The sequence below is a fragment of the Felis catus genome, chromosome A3 (assembly GCF_018350175.1).
Source record: "Felis catus isolate Fca126 chromosome A3, F.catus_Fca126_mat1.0, whole genome shotgun sequence".
NCBI classification, from domain to species: domain Eukaryota; kingdom Metazoa; phylum Chordata; class Mammalia; order Carnivora; family Felidae; genus Felis; species Felis catus.
The window spans coordinates 10,865,416-10,878,407 of record NC_058370.1 but is presented as its reverse complement, the minus strand read 5'-3'; the positions used below and the strand labels follow the sequence as shown (position 1 = coordinate 10,878,407).

The window sequence follows — 12,992 nt, the reverse complement described above, 5'->3', positions numbered from 1 at the left end:
AGTATCGTGTCGTCTGCGAAAAGCGAAAGTTTGACTTCTTTGCCAATTTTGATGCCTTTTATTTCATTTTGTTGTCTGATTGCTGATGCTAGGACTTCCAACACTACGTTAAACAGCAGTAAACCACATCTTCTTATCCATTAATCTGTCGATGGACGTTTGGGTTCTTTTCGTAACTCGGCTATTGTTGGTAGTGCTGCTATAAATATTGGGGTGCACGTGCCCCTTCAAATCAGCATGAAATACCTTTCTTACTAGGTGAATACAGTATCACTTTAGTGCTGGCTCTTGAACTCTTAAAAACAGCCTCTGGCCCATGTTTACAGAACCCCAGGTGCTCTAGGTGATGTCTAAAATCTCTTCTAGCTCAAGAAGCATACATTCCTGAGAGCTGGGTCATTATTTCTCCCAATTCAGTGAGTCCCTCAGAATTCAGGGCTTTAAGTCCCCGGCTAGAACCCTCCCCACCCTGCCTAGTACTAAAAGGCCTACTTCCCTTCTTGGGTTCATGCAAACTGTGAGTTCCAGATTTCCCCCTTCAAACCGGCCAGGAAATAGCAACTTCGATGTAGCAAGTTGAATCCACGCAGCTGTGGCACGTGTTAAAGTGCATCCCTGCCACTGAAAATCTGATTTTGTTTCTCAAAACCTTCATTGGAAATATTGAGCTGGGGCAGAGAACGGCATTTGCTCAAGCTCCGATGTGGTTTGCTGTCATTTGAACCAAGTGGGTCCCTCTCCCTTGAGTTTGTACAACTCCCTGTTAATCCTTTTGGTGAACTTTCCCGACGAAAATGATCCTTTGCTTGAATCAAAACATAATAAACAGGTGGAGGCAGGTGGGGGTGCACTTACTCGAATCCCAGAGCAAATACGAGGCCACAGACTTCGGTTCTGGGACCCAGCACTTCCCGAAGGAGATTTTGGAGAAAAGTGGCAGAATCAGCAGGTATGCTCCTTCTCGATAGCCTTTCAAACAAGGACATAGCACACGGCACCTGCGTTCTCCTCGCATGGCCCCGAAGGCCCTGAAAAGTTGGCCTGCCCGCCTCGTCAGCCACAGAGAGGTTTGGCAACTTGCCTGAGGTCACTCAGCAGGTCAGTGGAGAAGCTGGAATTTGAACCCAAGTCTAGCTGACTCTAGAGGTCTTTCTACCTTGTAACACCTGGAAACACTGGTGAGAGCTGGGACCTAGGGCAGGTACTGCTTGCTCCTGATTTTTTTCTACTTCCTGCCTGGCTGGGGGTGTGGTGAGAGGGTCTGCGCCTAGGAAGGGGGGGGGCAGCGGGGTGGATACAGCTCATTAAGGAATAGGAGGAACAGTTCCTCCCTCCCCCCTTCCCTTCCTTCCTTCTTTCCTTCCCTGACATGTTTATTGAGGATCCTTCTACACAGTGACTGTGCCGGGCTCTGTGGCTATTGCAGTGAATGAACCAAACTAAATTTCTTGCCCCCAAGGAGCTCATACTGTAGTGGGGGGAGATGAACACTGAGCTAAGGAAGCAGGTAAAACACATCATTAGGTCAGAGGATGGTCAGTGCTGTGGAGACAAACCGAGTCAGGGAAGGAGGGTTGTGTGTCAGGAGGGGACATGTAGTTAAAACACGGTGGCCGGGGACAGTCTTGCTGAAAAAGTGATGTTTGAGCAGAACTCAGGGAGCTGAGGGGGCAAGCGATGTACATCTGGAGGAAGAGTGTTCCCTGCAGAGGAAACACACGCAAAGGTCCTGGGGTGAACCTGGCATGTTTGGAAACCGGCGAGGATTGGAGCGAGTGACAGGTGATATAGAGTCAGAGTGGTGACGAGGGGGCAGATCACCTAGGTCCCTAGAGGTCTGAGGGAGGTGTTGGGTTTTTTTCTGAGTGAGGTGGGGGCTATGGGAGGAAGTTAGCAGGGAGGAACCAGACCAGTCTGGCTGCTGTATTGAAGCCAAGGGCAGAGTTAGGAAGCTCCGGGAGGAGTTGTTGGTTGTTTGAGTGAGAGAGGACGGTGACTGGGTCCGGGACCCTGCGGTGGAGAGGGTCTGTCGTCTCCAGCAAGTTACCATTACTGCGAGGGCATCCAGAGCTCCGTCCTGCTGGGAGCACTGGGAACAGTGTGGGGTGGGGAGCCGGGGTATGGACCCATCACCTCCCTGGCTGCCACTGGCTGAGGGCTGCAGCCCGCTGGGGAGGGGACTGTCCCCCACCCCCCGCCCCCCAGCATTTCGGCTGGTCCTGCTTCCGGGCAGGACAGGCTTGCAATGCCCAGGGAGACTCAGAGGTGTTTACACTGAGCAGCCTTATCCAGGCAGAAAGGACCATGAGGGGATGGGGTGGGGGCGCTGGCTGACGGCATCTGCTACAGAGGCCACTTCACCTGCACCTCCAAATCTCGCAGCGGCTCCCTATCGCCTCCTGGGTGATGTCACCTCCCGGGCACGGCCAGCAACGCCTTCGGCAGGTCTCCCTGTCCGTGCACGCTGTCCGTGCAAAGGTCGGCAAACATCTTCTGTGACGCACCGGACAGCAAACATTTCAGGCTTCGCGGCCACATAAGGTCTCCCCCTCTGCTGTGGTCACCCAAAAGCAGCCCTAAGAAGTATGTAAATGAACGAGCTGGCTGTGTTCCCCAACTTCATTTACGAAAACGAGCAGTGGCCACATTTGGCCCAAAGGCTGTTGTTTGCTGTCGTGTATGGCATGGGTGGGAATCGACAGGTAGGTAGGAGCGCAGGTCTTATGAGGATGTTGCTAATAATAATGATAAATAATTATCGCCCAACCAAAGAGTCCTTACACCCGCCGCAGGGATCGGTGACAGCTCGCCTGAACCCTAATTACACAACACAGACAGTTTAGGTCCAGATGCATTTCCTGAGCATTATGTTTTCCTTCCGCAAAATCTCAGAGCAGTATTTATACTCGAGGAAATTTAATTAAGACCACAAAAAGATCTATTGCTTATACAACTAACTGCCTGGTTTAGCTCACAGTTAATTTGAAGTCATTGGAGAATTATTTGGATGTTGTTCTCCTCCAGCCTGGGGCCCCCGACCCTCTCCTTGTCCCGTAATCAAGTCCTGTGGTTTTGTGGCTCCGGAGACCATCTGGCCGTAGCTGGTTGGATATGTCATTCCTTTGCCATTAGGGGCTGACTTTCTCGATACGCCAGAATTGGCTGAATTCTCACACCAAGGGTGATCGTCTTGAATGAAAAGCGATCACATGCGGCCAGCTGTACAGGATTCTCTCTGCTTGTCTTTATCATTAGGGTCCCAAATACGAATGAAAATTGTTTTTTCTTCATCTTCACCACCTACTTCAAAATCATATTCTTCTCTGGAACAGGTTTGAATTTGGACAAATCTGAGTTGAAAATCAAATTATTGGGGCGCCTGGGTGGCTCAGTTGTTTGAGCATCCAGCTTTGTCTCAGGTCATGATCTCACAGTTTGTGAGTTCGAGCCCCGCGTCGGGCTCTGTGCTGACAGCTCAGAGGCTGGAGCCTGCTTCGGATTTTGGGTCTCCCTCTCTCTCTGCCCCTCCCCTGCTTGCACTCTATTTCTCTCTCTCTCTCTCTAAAAAATAAATATTAAAAAATTATAAAATCGAATTTATTTATTTACTTATTATTTGGGTGACTTGATAAAATGAGTTTTCTCTTCTCAGAGTTTAAGCTCTTTACCGACCAACGGGAACACTGTTGCCCGAGTCTTTTCTTACTCCACTTCCCGCCCTGCGGCAATGGCAACCACAAGCATTTACAGGCACTTCTGTGTGCCAGGCGCCTTGTGGCAAACGTTGCAATCATTATCTTATTACAGTCATCACAAAGACACTATGAGGTTGCAATTATTCTCATCTCCACTTTAAGGATGGGGAAACTGAGGCACAGGAAGGCAAAGGACTTTGTTAAAGCCACACGGCCAGTGAGTGCCAGAGCCAGGGCTTGAAGACACCGGGATGAAGGAGAGGTGTTTGGGGGAGGCAGGGAGGGGCTAGAAATGGGGTGGTCCTTGGTCCTTGGAGGCCCTCAACACATTACTTACTGAATGAAGGGTTTGGGGGGGGGGAACGTCCCTTCTCTTAGGCTGGCTCTCTCCCCCATGGTGAGCTTTTGGCTTATCAACCAACCGATTTCCTTTTCAGTTTTTTCTCCAATGTGGCTGGCATGGTGAGACTGGGTCTGGGGGTGCCTTGTGCTTAGGAGGTCTCCCCAGACCTTTGGAAGTCCCCACAAGATCAGGGTGGATCCCAGAGAAAAGAAAAATAGGGAGTAAGCTGCTCTAGACTTTATGGGAACAAAGGAGTTCTTGACGGTTCCATAGTGTATCAGTTAGGATATGTTCCATTGCAAGTAACAGCGTAATGAACTAACAGCGTCCTAAGTAGTACATAAAGGAATCTGGGGGAGGGCCACTCCACAGGTGGTTTGGTGGCTTAATTATGTCATCAAGGACTGAGGCTCTTTCTACTCCTCTGCTCAGCTGTCCTGAATCTGTTGACTTTGCATCCTCAGGCTTGTCCCTCACTCACAAAATGGCTGCCATAGCTCCAAGCATCTTACCATCACACAATCTCATTAAACTAGCAAGTAGCAGGAGGCCTCCTTCTTGTCACTACTTTCATCAGGGGGTAAAAACCTGCCAAGGAACAAAAGCCTCCCCATATCTCTCGTGCATCTCATTGCTCAGAACTGGGCTGCATACCTTGCGCTAAACTAAGAAAAGGAGAGTAGCCATGCTGGGGACCATCTAGGTTTATCCTCTGGGGCTGGGGGAAGGTATCACTTTCCCTGAACCCGCTGGGCCCTACAACAAATTGAGGGGAGCAACCAGCCGTTGGGTTCGCAAAGAACAGCACCTGCCACGGAGAAAGCCATAGTGGCGAGTGGATAAGAGGCGGGTCGTCCGCCTCCTTCTCTCTCAACAGCCCAAGATAAGGGGTCTGGGCTCACCTGGGTTAGAGACCCCCTCCAGGGACCGATACAGAAGTCCCAACTCATAGTGGAGTCCCCCAGGCCGTGTATGACTCCCGCTGCCCATGTCTCAGTTTCTTCCCTGTAAAATGGGGAACGGATACGGTACCTGCCTCACACAGGTGCTGTGAGGATTGAGTTAATCTGGTTAAACGACCCAGAACCTAAATGTAGCCTGCGCTATGTGAATATTACCTACTCTGTTTATTGGGGCCAAGCAGGTATCTAAGATGCTCTTGCTTGGACTGGGCGGGGTTCCTAGGACATGGGACTTGCCGTGTGAAGACCAGAACCATCCAGGGCAAACTGAGACCAGCTGACCGCTCAGTAAGGACCAGAAATGAATGAAGCGTGCCGCGAGGCAAACTGGAGAGTGTGCACCTTGGTTATTTCACTTCCTGGTTGTCGCCCTCTTGCCCACCAGAGCTGAGTTTTCAAGAGAAGCCAGACAGCGGGGTTTTTGTCAAATCTCTGAATTGTTGTGTCGTGTAAACGTGTTTAAAACAAACAAACAAACAAACAAACAAACAAACAAACAAACCCAACCGCACTGCTCGTCCCAAACAAAGCACACTTGCTGACTGCTAACTTCTGGGACCCTCTGGGGACCACCTCCCTCCTTCGGCCCCTCTGCTGAGCTTCCATTCCTAAGAACAGGTGTTTCTTGGTTCTGACACATGCATGTTCCCTGCCTTCCCGCAGTGGTTCCTTTACTCATTCTTACTTGTTTCCACAGGAAGCACAAGATGGAAATTAAAGAAGAAAAATGCTGCCTAGGTTTGGTGGCTGTGTGTAAAAAGATCTCCCCGATAAATACTGCTTCCAATCTCTCATTTGCGAAAGCCGCACGATGTGAAATTAACCTCAGGCTGGGCGCTGGGTGGGTGATTCTGTCTCGGTGGCTTGAGGGTAATCAAAGTCATCTCAGGCCAGTGTGGCCGGCAAGACCATCAGCCTTCCTTGTCACCTCACGGCTTGTGGCACGTGCAGACCTTACTCTTTTTCAGTGACTTTCTCCTCATCCGATCAGTGGCCTTCATTTCGGGAACTCAGGAAGCTTTTGAAAGCTAGAGGTTGGTGAATATCAGGTCATCCTTTACAAAGGTTCAGGGTCCATAGAAAATGGCTGTGGATGCTTGTGAAAAATGCATCTGACTCCTCCTACAAAATTCTCTCCGCTCTCTTGAGTCTCAGGCACCCAAGTGAAAGTTCTCCCTTTCTTACCTCCCTATTCTGACGCTCCCATTTGTCTCTGCTCGTTCTTGGGGGCAGAGGCATCAGGGTGCTAATGAGGGTGCTTGTTTGTATTTGAAACAAGAATCACTAGCAAATGCGTCAACCAAACCCAAAGGAACACATCTCCAATGTCGGTAGTTCAGGCAGCTGGCCGTCTGGCCCCAGCTTAGCCTAGCTGGTCGGATAGAGTCTTTTATCTAATAAGGAAATTGAATTTATAATTTGAAACCATTTCACAAAGAGAATTTCAGGTCCAGGTGGCTTCACTGGCAAAAGGTTTGAAACATCTGAGGAAGGAATAATACAAATACCAAAAATTCTTCCGGAGGATACAAAAAGATGGAGTGAGTCCTTCCTTATTCACTTTACGAGGATATGATAACTTTGATAAAACCCGATGCCATTACAAGAAAGAAAAATCATAGGCCAATCTCCTTTTTCAGCATAGATGCAAACATTTTAAACGTATTAGCGTATCAGCTTTCAGGATACATTAAAAAGTAACATGTCATGACCAATCAGAGTTATTCGAGAAATACAAGGTTCAACATTTAAAATCAATCAAGGCATTTTCTCATATGAACAGAATAAAGGCAGAAGTATCATTTTATTATTTCAATGTAAGCAGAAAAGGCTTTTGGTAAATTCCAGCATCCAGTCATTAAAAATTCTTACCAAACTAGGAGCAGAAGGGAACCTCTTTAATCTGATAGGCTGTATCTAAAAAAAAAAACCAAACTTGATGAAATGTTGAAAGCATGTTTGTGATCATGGCTGGTATACAACATTGTACTAAGGTCCCAGCAACTACAGTAAAGCAAAAGAAATTAAATGTATAAGAATTGGAAGGAAGAAATAAAATCATCAACAGATGACTTATTTGAGTAACTGGAACATCCAGAGGAGTCTAAAGGTAAATGACTGATAAATAAATGAATTTTATTAAATTCATTAAATTAAATTAATTAAAGTTTCTAGATACAAAGTCAACATACAAAAATCAATTGCTTTTCTATATAACATCAAGAAACAATTATAAAGTTTTTTTTAAATGTTTATTTATTTTTGAGAGAGAGAGGAACAGTGTGAGTGGAGGAGGGGCAGAGAGAGAGGGAGACACAGAATCCAAAGCAGACTCCAGGCTCCGAGTTGTCAGCGCAGAGCCTGAGTGGGGGCTCGAACCTACGAACCATGAGATCATGACCCGAGCTGAAGTCGGATGCTTAACTGACTGAGCCACCCAGGCACCCCAACAGTTATGAAGTTTTAAGACAACACTGTAGGGGCGCCTGGGTGGCGCAGTCGGTTAAGCGTCCGACTTCAGCCAGGTCACGATCTCGCGGTCTGTGAGTTCGTTCGAGCCCCGCGTCAGGCTCTGGGCTGATGGCTCGGAGCCTGGAGCCTGCTTCCGATTCTGTGTCTCCCTCTCTCTCTGCCCCTCCCCCGTTCATGCTCTCTCTCTCTCTCTGTCCCAAAAATAAATAAAAGTTGAAAAAAAAATTAAAAAAAAAAGACAACACTGTAACAGTGTTGTCAAATACCTAGGAATTAATCTAATGAAATCTGTGTAAGAATCTATGCAGAAAATTATAAAATATTAGGAAAATATTAAAAGACATAAATAAATGGAAAGATATATTTGTGAATTGGAAGGTTTAATGCATAAAGAAGTTAATTATCCTCCAATTAATGTACAGGTACAATACAATCCCTCACAATCTTAATAAGTGTGTGTGTGTGTGTGTGTGTGTGTGTGTAAATTGAGAAACTGATTCTTTTTTTTTTTTAATTTTTTTTTCAACGTTTATTTATTTTTGGGACAGAGAGAGACAGAGCATGAACGGGGGAGGGGCAGAGAGAGAGGGAGACACAGAATCAGAAACAGGCTCCAGGCTCCGAGCCATCAGCCCAGAGCCTGATGCGGGGCTCGAACTCACGGACTGCGAGATCGTGACCTGGCTGAAGTCGGACGCTTAACCGACTGCGCCACCCAGGCGCCCCGAGAAACTGATTCTTTAATTTATATGAAAATGTAAATGTCCAGGAACAACCAACCCAACAATCTCGAGGAAGATGACAAAACTGGAGAGCTTCCGCCACTAGATATGGAGACTTTTTCATAAGCAACAGCAATCAACACAGGTGGATGGTGACAGAGACCAGGACGGGGTTGAAAAGTGGGGAATTTGAGAGAGATTTAAGAGGAAGGACAGGACCAGGTGCTGAGTTGCCTTGGCAGGTGGAGGTGCTGGTGGAAGGCACCTGGCAGTATTAGGTCACTTGCAACAAATGCTTCTGGGGGGCAGCAGGTGACGGAGGTGTACCTGCAGAGAGACACTCAAGCCCCCCCGCCCCCCAGCCCCTCCGCAGTCGGTGCACAGCAGTTTCCACAGTCTCACCGCTGCAGTTCTGCTGCTCCTGGAGCATCTACATCCCACCTTCTGTTTACAGACAAGCCCTGGGGAGGCCGCCGGGCAAAAGCAAACCCTGGTGCTAAAGAAGTATCCTGACAAAATAGTTACAGCGTCAGCAAGAGAGTGGTGAGTTGCAAATAAATCTGAAATCATCTGAGCCCCGCATCCAAGCTGGGGACTGAATTCAAATACTCCGTGCCTTGTCTGGGGTCCTTAAATCATTTTCTGACCAGGATCCTCCTTCCAGAAACTGGGAGGTGGCCTGAGGAATTTGGGATCACCAGGGCGCCAATGGTCTGATTTTTGGCAACATGTCAGCTCAGTTCCTAGAACCTGCTGATGATAAGGTCTGTGATGACCATCTGTCGCCCTGGCCAACCCCAGCCCGCGTTCCCGTTTCTTCCGGAAACAGCATCTCAGTTTTCTTGGGGAGAACCTCCCTGCCCCCACTCCCAGTAGTCTCTGTTCAGTTGGCTCTGACTCCGCCCCCAGCTGCACGTGGGGGGCGTGGCCTCCAGCGGGCCCTTTTTTAGCCACTCCTGCGGCAGGAGAGGTCTTTTCCTCAAGTTCCTGCAAGGGACCGGATTGGCCCCTTTGGGTCATGTGCCCATCCAGGCACGGAGGCGGGCGCTTGGGGCACCGTGATTGGATGGACTTGGGTCACGTGCCGCCTCTGAAGGAGGGGGAGGGCTAGGTGGCTCGCAGCTGCGCTGGCTCAGGGACGCGCTCCCCTCGGAAGTGCTGGGGTGAGCAGGGGGGGACGACCTCTCTCCCTGCTTCAGCGCACAGCCGCCTATGAGGAAGGCACCAGTGTCACCCCAACCCCACAGAGAAGGCGGGGACGCTCGGGGTGTCTTAGTTGCTTGTCCCAAGTCACAGCAGGAAGTGGTAGACTTTCTTAATGGGGGAGAAGAGGGCTGTGAGGAGCGCGGCGTGTTGCCATCTGCTTCGTGGACCTCTGCCTGGGCCGCGTCGGAGGGTTTCTCTCCGGGAGAGGCGAGTGGCTCCGTAAGTGGGAGCAGGTCCTATATGATAGACTGTGGCTAGAGGACTGATCTTGGGGTCATCGAACTGCGTGGGTGCAGTAGACGTGCAAATAGAGGACTTTGACTTTCTGAGCCTCGGCTTTCCTCGTCTGCGGAAAGGGAGCGGTAGCAGCCCACGCCAGCATTACTGGGAGGATTCAGCGAGTTAATGTTTGCAGAAGTCCTTTGGAAACGGTGGTGGCCCCATGGGTTTGCTTTTCCCCTACTCCGGACCCCTTCCCCACTCCTTACTGTCAAGGTGGCGCCCAGAAGCGTCTGCTTTCTGCAGTGCTGATGTGACGAATCTGTTGGATGGCGTTGGGTTAAGAGTGGTCCTCTGGGACCCAGAATAGCTAACAGTGGCCACCCGTCGAGTGTCCCAGCCACCGGGGACTTCCCATGCAGTCACCTCACCCTCACCTTACTCCCCAAGGTAGGTTCTATGATTATGCCTACATTTTTTTTTTTATGTTTGTTTATTTTTTTGAGAGAGCGTGCGCATGTGTGCACGCGAGTGGGGGAGGGGCAGAGAGAGAGGGAGACCCAGAATCCGAAGTGGGCTCCAGGCCCCGAGGTGTCAGCACAGAGCCCGAGGTGGGGCTCAAACTCACGAACCGCGAGATCCTGATCTGTGCTGAAGTCAGATGCTTAACTGACTGGGCCACCCAGGTGCCCCTATGAGTATGCCTACCCTATGGATAAGGACACGGAGGGGTCCCACCGTGCAGGAGGACGCTCAGCTACTAAGGGACAGAGCTGGCGTTTGAACCTGGGTCTGTGGGATTCGGAAACCTGTGTTCTTTACTCTGCAGTAGTGTTTGTGCTGTACAGTCGGGGATCCTGTCGCGGTGGGGAGTGCTTGGGGGAGAAGCTTTGGGCCAGCCCTGGGCAGGGGGCTTTCTCGATTCATTAGAGTGATTGAAATAGGCAGCTTCCTGCCTTGCGACTCATGGGGTTGTCCAGTGTCCTGCAGGGCACCTGGGGTGGGGGTAGGGGATGTGGGGTGAGATCAGGGGGTCCCTGGGGCTTTGTAGCATGAGTGCACAGTGCTGATGAATCAGCGGGTCGGTGAATGTTTATGAAACACCATCCGTTCGCTCATCTTGTTTATTCATACGTGGCAGTCATTGGTTCTAGGGTCTGTGGGCGACACAAAGGGACTATAATGCATGGTCCTTACAGTGGCGGACATCTGATGCTTTGTGAACCCCCGTCCCCTCCTCTGACCACAGCACCAGCTGCCCTTGGAGGGCCCCCCTCACTCCTGTTCAGGGGGTTGGGTGGGGGAGGGCCACAGTTAGAGGTGTTCAGAGGTGGGTCGGCCCTGGGCCTTGGGTGGACACTTTCTTCCCTCTGGGCTTGTAGAGGTGGATGGATGCGACCGCCTGGAGATGCCGAGGGCTGTCCTGCCAGCTCGTGGGGAGACCCCGTCCACCAGCAGCGTGGAAGCAGCAGGGCCAGGAGATGGAGAATCCAGAGAGATTTCTTCACCTACAGGACCCAGCTGGGCATGTCTCTGGACTTCTCAGGTATGGGAGGCCATGAGACCTTTAAATAATCAACCCAGTTTGAGTAGCGTTTCTACCTTATGTGCGCTTGACCACAAGCATAAGGCATGCTTTATGTTTAGGAGATTTTTCTATACCACGGGGACCTGGGTTTTAGTTCTGGCTTTGTCTCTTAAGTCATAGCATGAGCCAGCTCCACCTCCCCTCTGGGCCTCAGTCTTCCCATCTGTAAAATGAATACTCTGGGCCCCCTGCCTCCTAACGTCCCTTCCGCTCTTGCCATCTGTGAATTTAGGATTTGTCAGTGAGATGAGACCAAAGAAGGAGAAACTGAGAAGCCTGGGGTGTCTTCTGCTGGGCTCAGAGTTCTGTCTGTTGAGGTGGAGAGGGGCGGGGCCGAGGACCGAGTGCACGGGGAGCAGGGGCGTGTTTGTGGGAGGCCAGGGCAGCCCATGCGGGTGCGGCTGCCCCTTGCAGACACACAAAGCATCCGTAACGATTATGTGGGGCTGCGCGCTGAGCTCGGGGAGGGAGATGTGAGAAAGCGGGGCAGCTGGCATCAGACCAGCTGCAGATACGGGGATGCGGCCGTGCAGTTTTTAACACAGACCTTGAATGCCCGCGACCTGCAGGAGTGGTGCCCGGGGTCCCACACTGAGGAGATGCAGAAACCTGAGTTCCGGCTGCGCTGTCTCTCAGGTTCCAGACATACCCGAGGTGGCCAGGCCAAACAGCCTGCAGAGACAGCTGGCTTTTTTTTTTTTTTTTTGAGCCTTCATTGGTCCCCGTCCTCCTGGGGCTGAGTGAACCTGTGATGCTATTGATCGATCACATTTGTAAAGGAGACGAGCCTGTTTGTTCGGGGGGGTTAGGCTACCAGTCACAAAAACCCTGTTTGCAGCAGCTAAAAAGATTAGAATATTTGCTCCTCTAGTAAGAAATTTCGAGACCAAAGCATAAGGATACCTTGTGCTCTAAGAGAGTCACGGGGACCCCGACCTTCCCCCAGATGCCTTTTAGGGAGGGCGCAGCGTCGTGGCGAGGGGCTGTCTTTGCAAGACTGTGTCTTTTTTTTTTTTTTAAGTTTGTTTATTTTGAGAGAGAGAGAGAGGAAGAGAGTGGAGAGGGGCAGGGAGAGAAAGAGAATCCCAAGCAGGCTCCGCACTGTCGGGACAGAACCTTGAGGTGAGGACCCAAGCTGAAAACAAGAGTTGGCCATCGGTTGGCCCCAGCCTGTGCCTTTTGATCTGAGAAGACACGCTTTTCTAGAAGCCTCTGAGAGACCTTCTCATCCGGTGGCCGGGAGGGAGCACATCCCAGACCCGAGTGCGGGAGGCCAAGGAGAAAGGCGCTGGTGGGAGGGTGGCGGTCCACCGTGGTGGGCAGTGAGAACACGAGCCCTGATGGCCCTCCCGTCGGTTTCTGAGGGGCTGAGTCGAGGCGGCCTTGGACCGCCCCCCCCCCCCCCCCCCCCCCGTCTTCTCCTGATGCCACTGCTTACTTAGTCACCATGTGACCACAATGCACAAGAGAGAGATTTCAGCCTGTGGAGCAGAGACCAGGATCAAATCCCAGTGGGCACAAACCCATTTGCAGGTGCTTACTGCAAACCTAAATTTTTTTTTTGTCTTTAAAAAAAAAAGTTTGAGAGAGACAGAGACAGAGTTCGAGCAGGGAAGGGGCAGAGAGAGAGGGAGTCATAGAATCTGAAGCAGCCTCCAAGCTCCCGGCTGTCAGCATAGAGCCCGACATGGGGCTCGAACCCACGAACTGTGAGATCATGACCTGAGCTGAATTCGGACGCTCAACCTGTTGAGCCACCCAGGCGCCCCATATTTTTTTTGTCTT

General features: G+C 50.7%; 1 long non-coding RNA gene across 2 annotated transcripts in view; it reads left to right on the top strand.

Annotated features, from left to right (window-relative positions):
- The first annotated feature begins 8,568 nt into the window (after positions 1-8,568).
- Positions 8,569-12,992, top strand: part of LOC109497935 — a 154,728-nt gene continuing 150,304 nt past the window's right edge. The window contains exons 1-2 of one of the 2 annotated variants that reach the window (XR_006595085.1): positions 8,569-10,069; positions 11,002-11,165. This is a non-coding gene — a long non-coding RNA (uncharacterized LOC109497935). The remainder of the gene's footprint in view (positions 10,070-11,001; positions 11,166-12,992) is intronic. The other variant, XR_006595084.1, reaches the window with a different exon arrangement.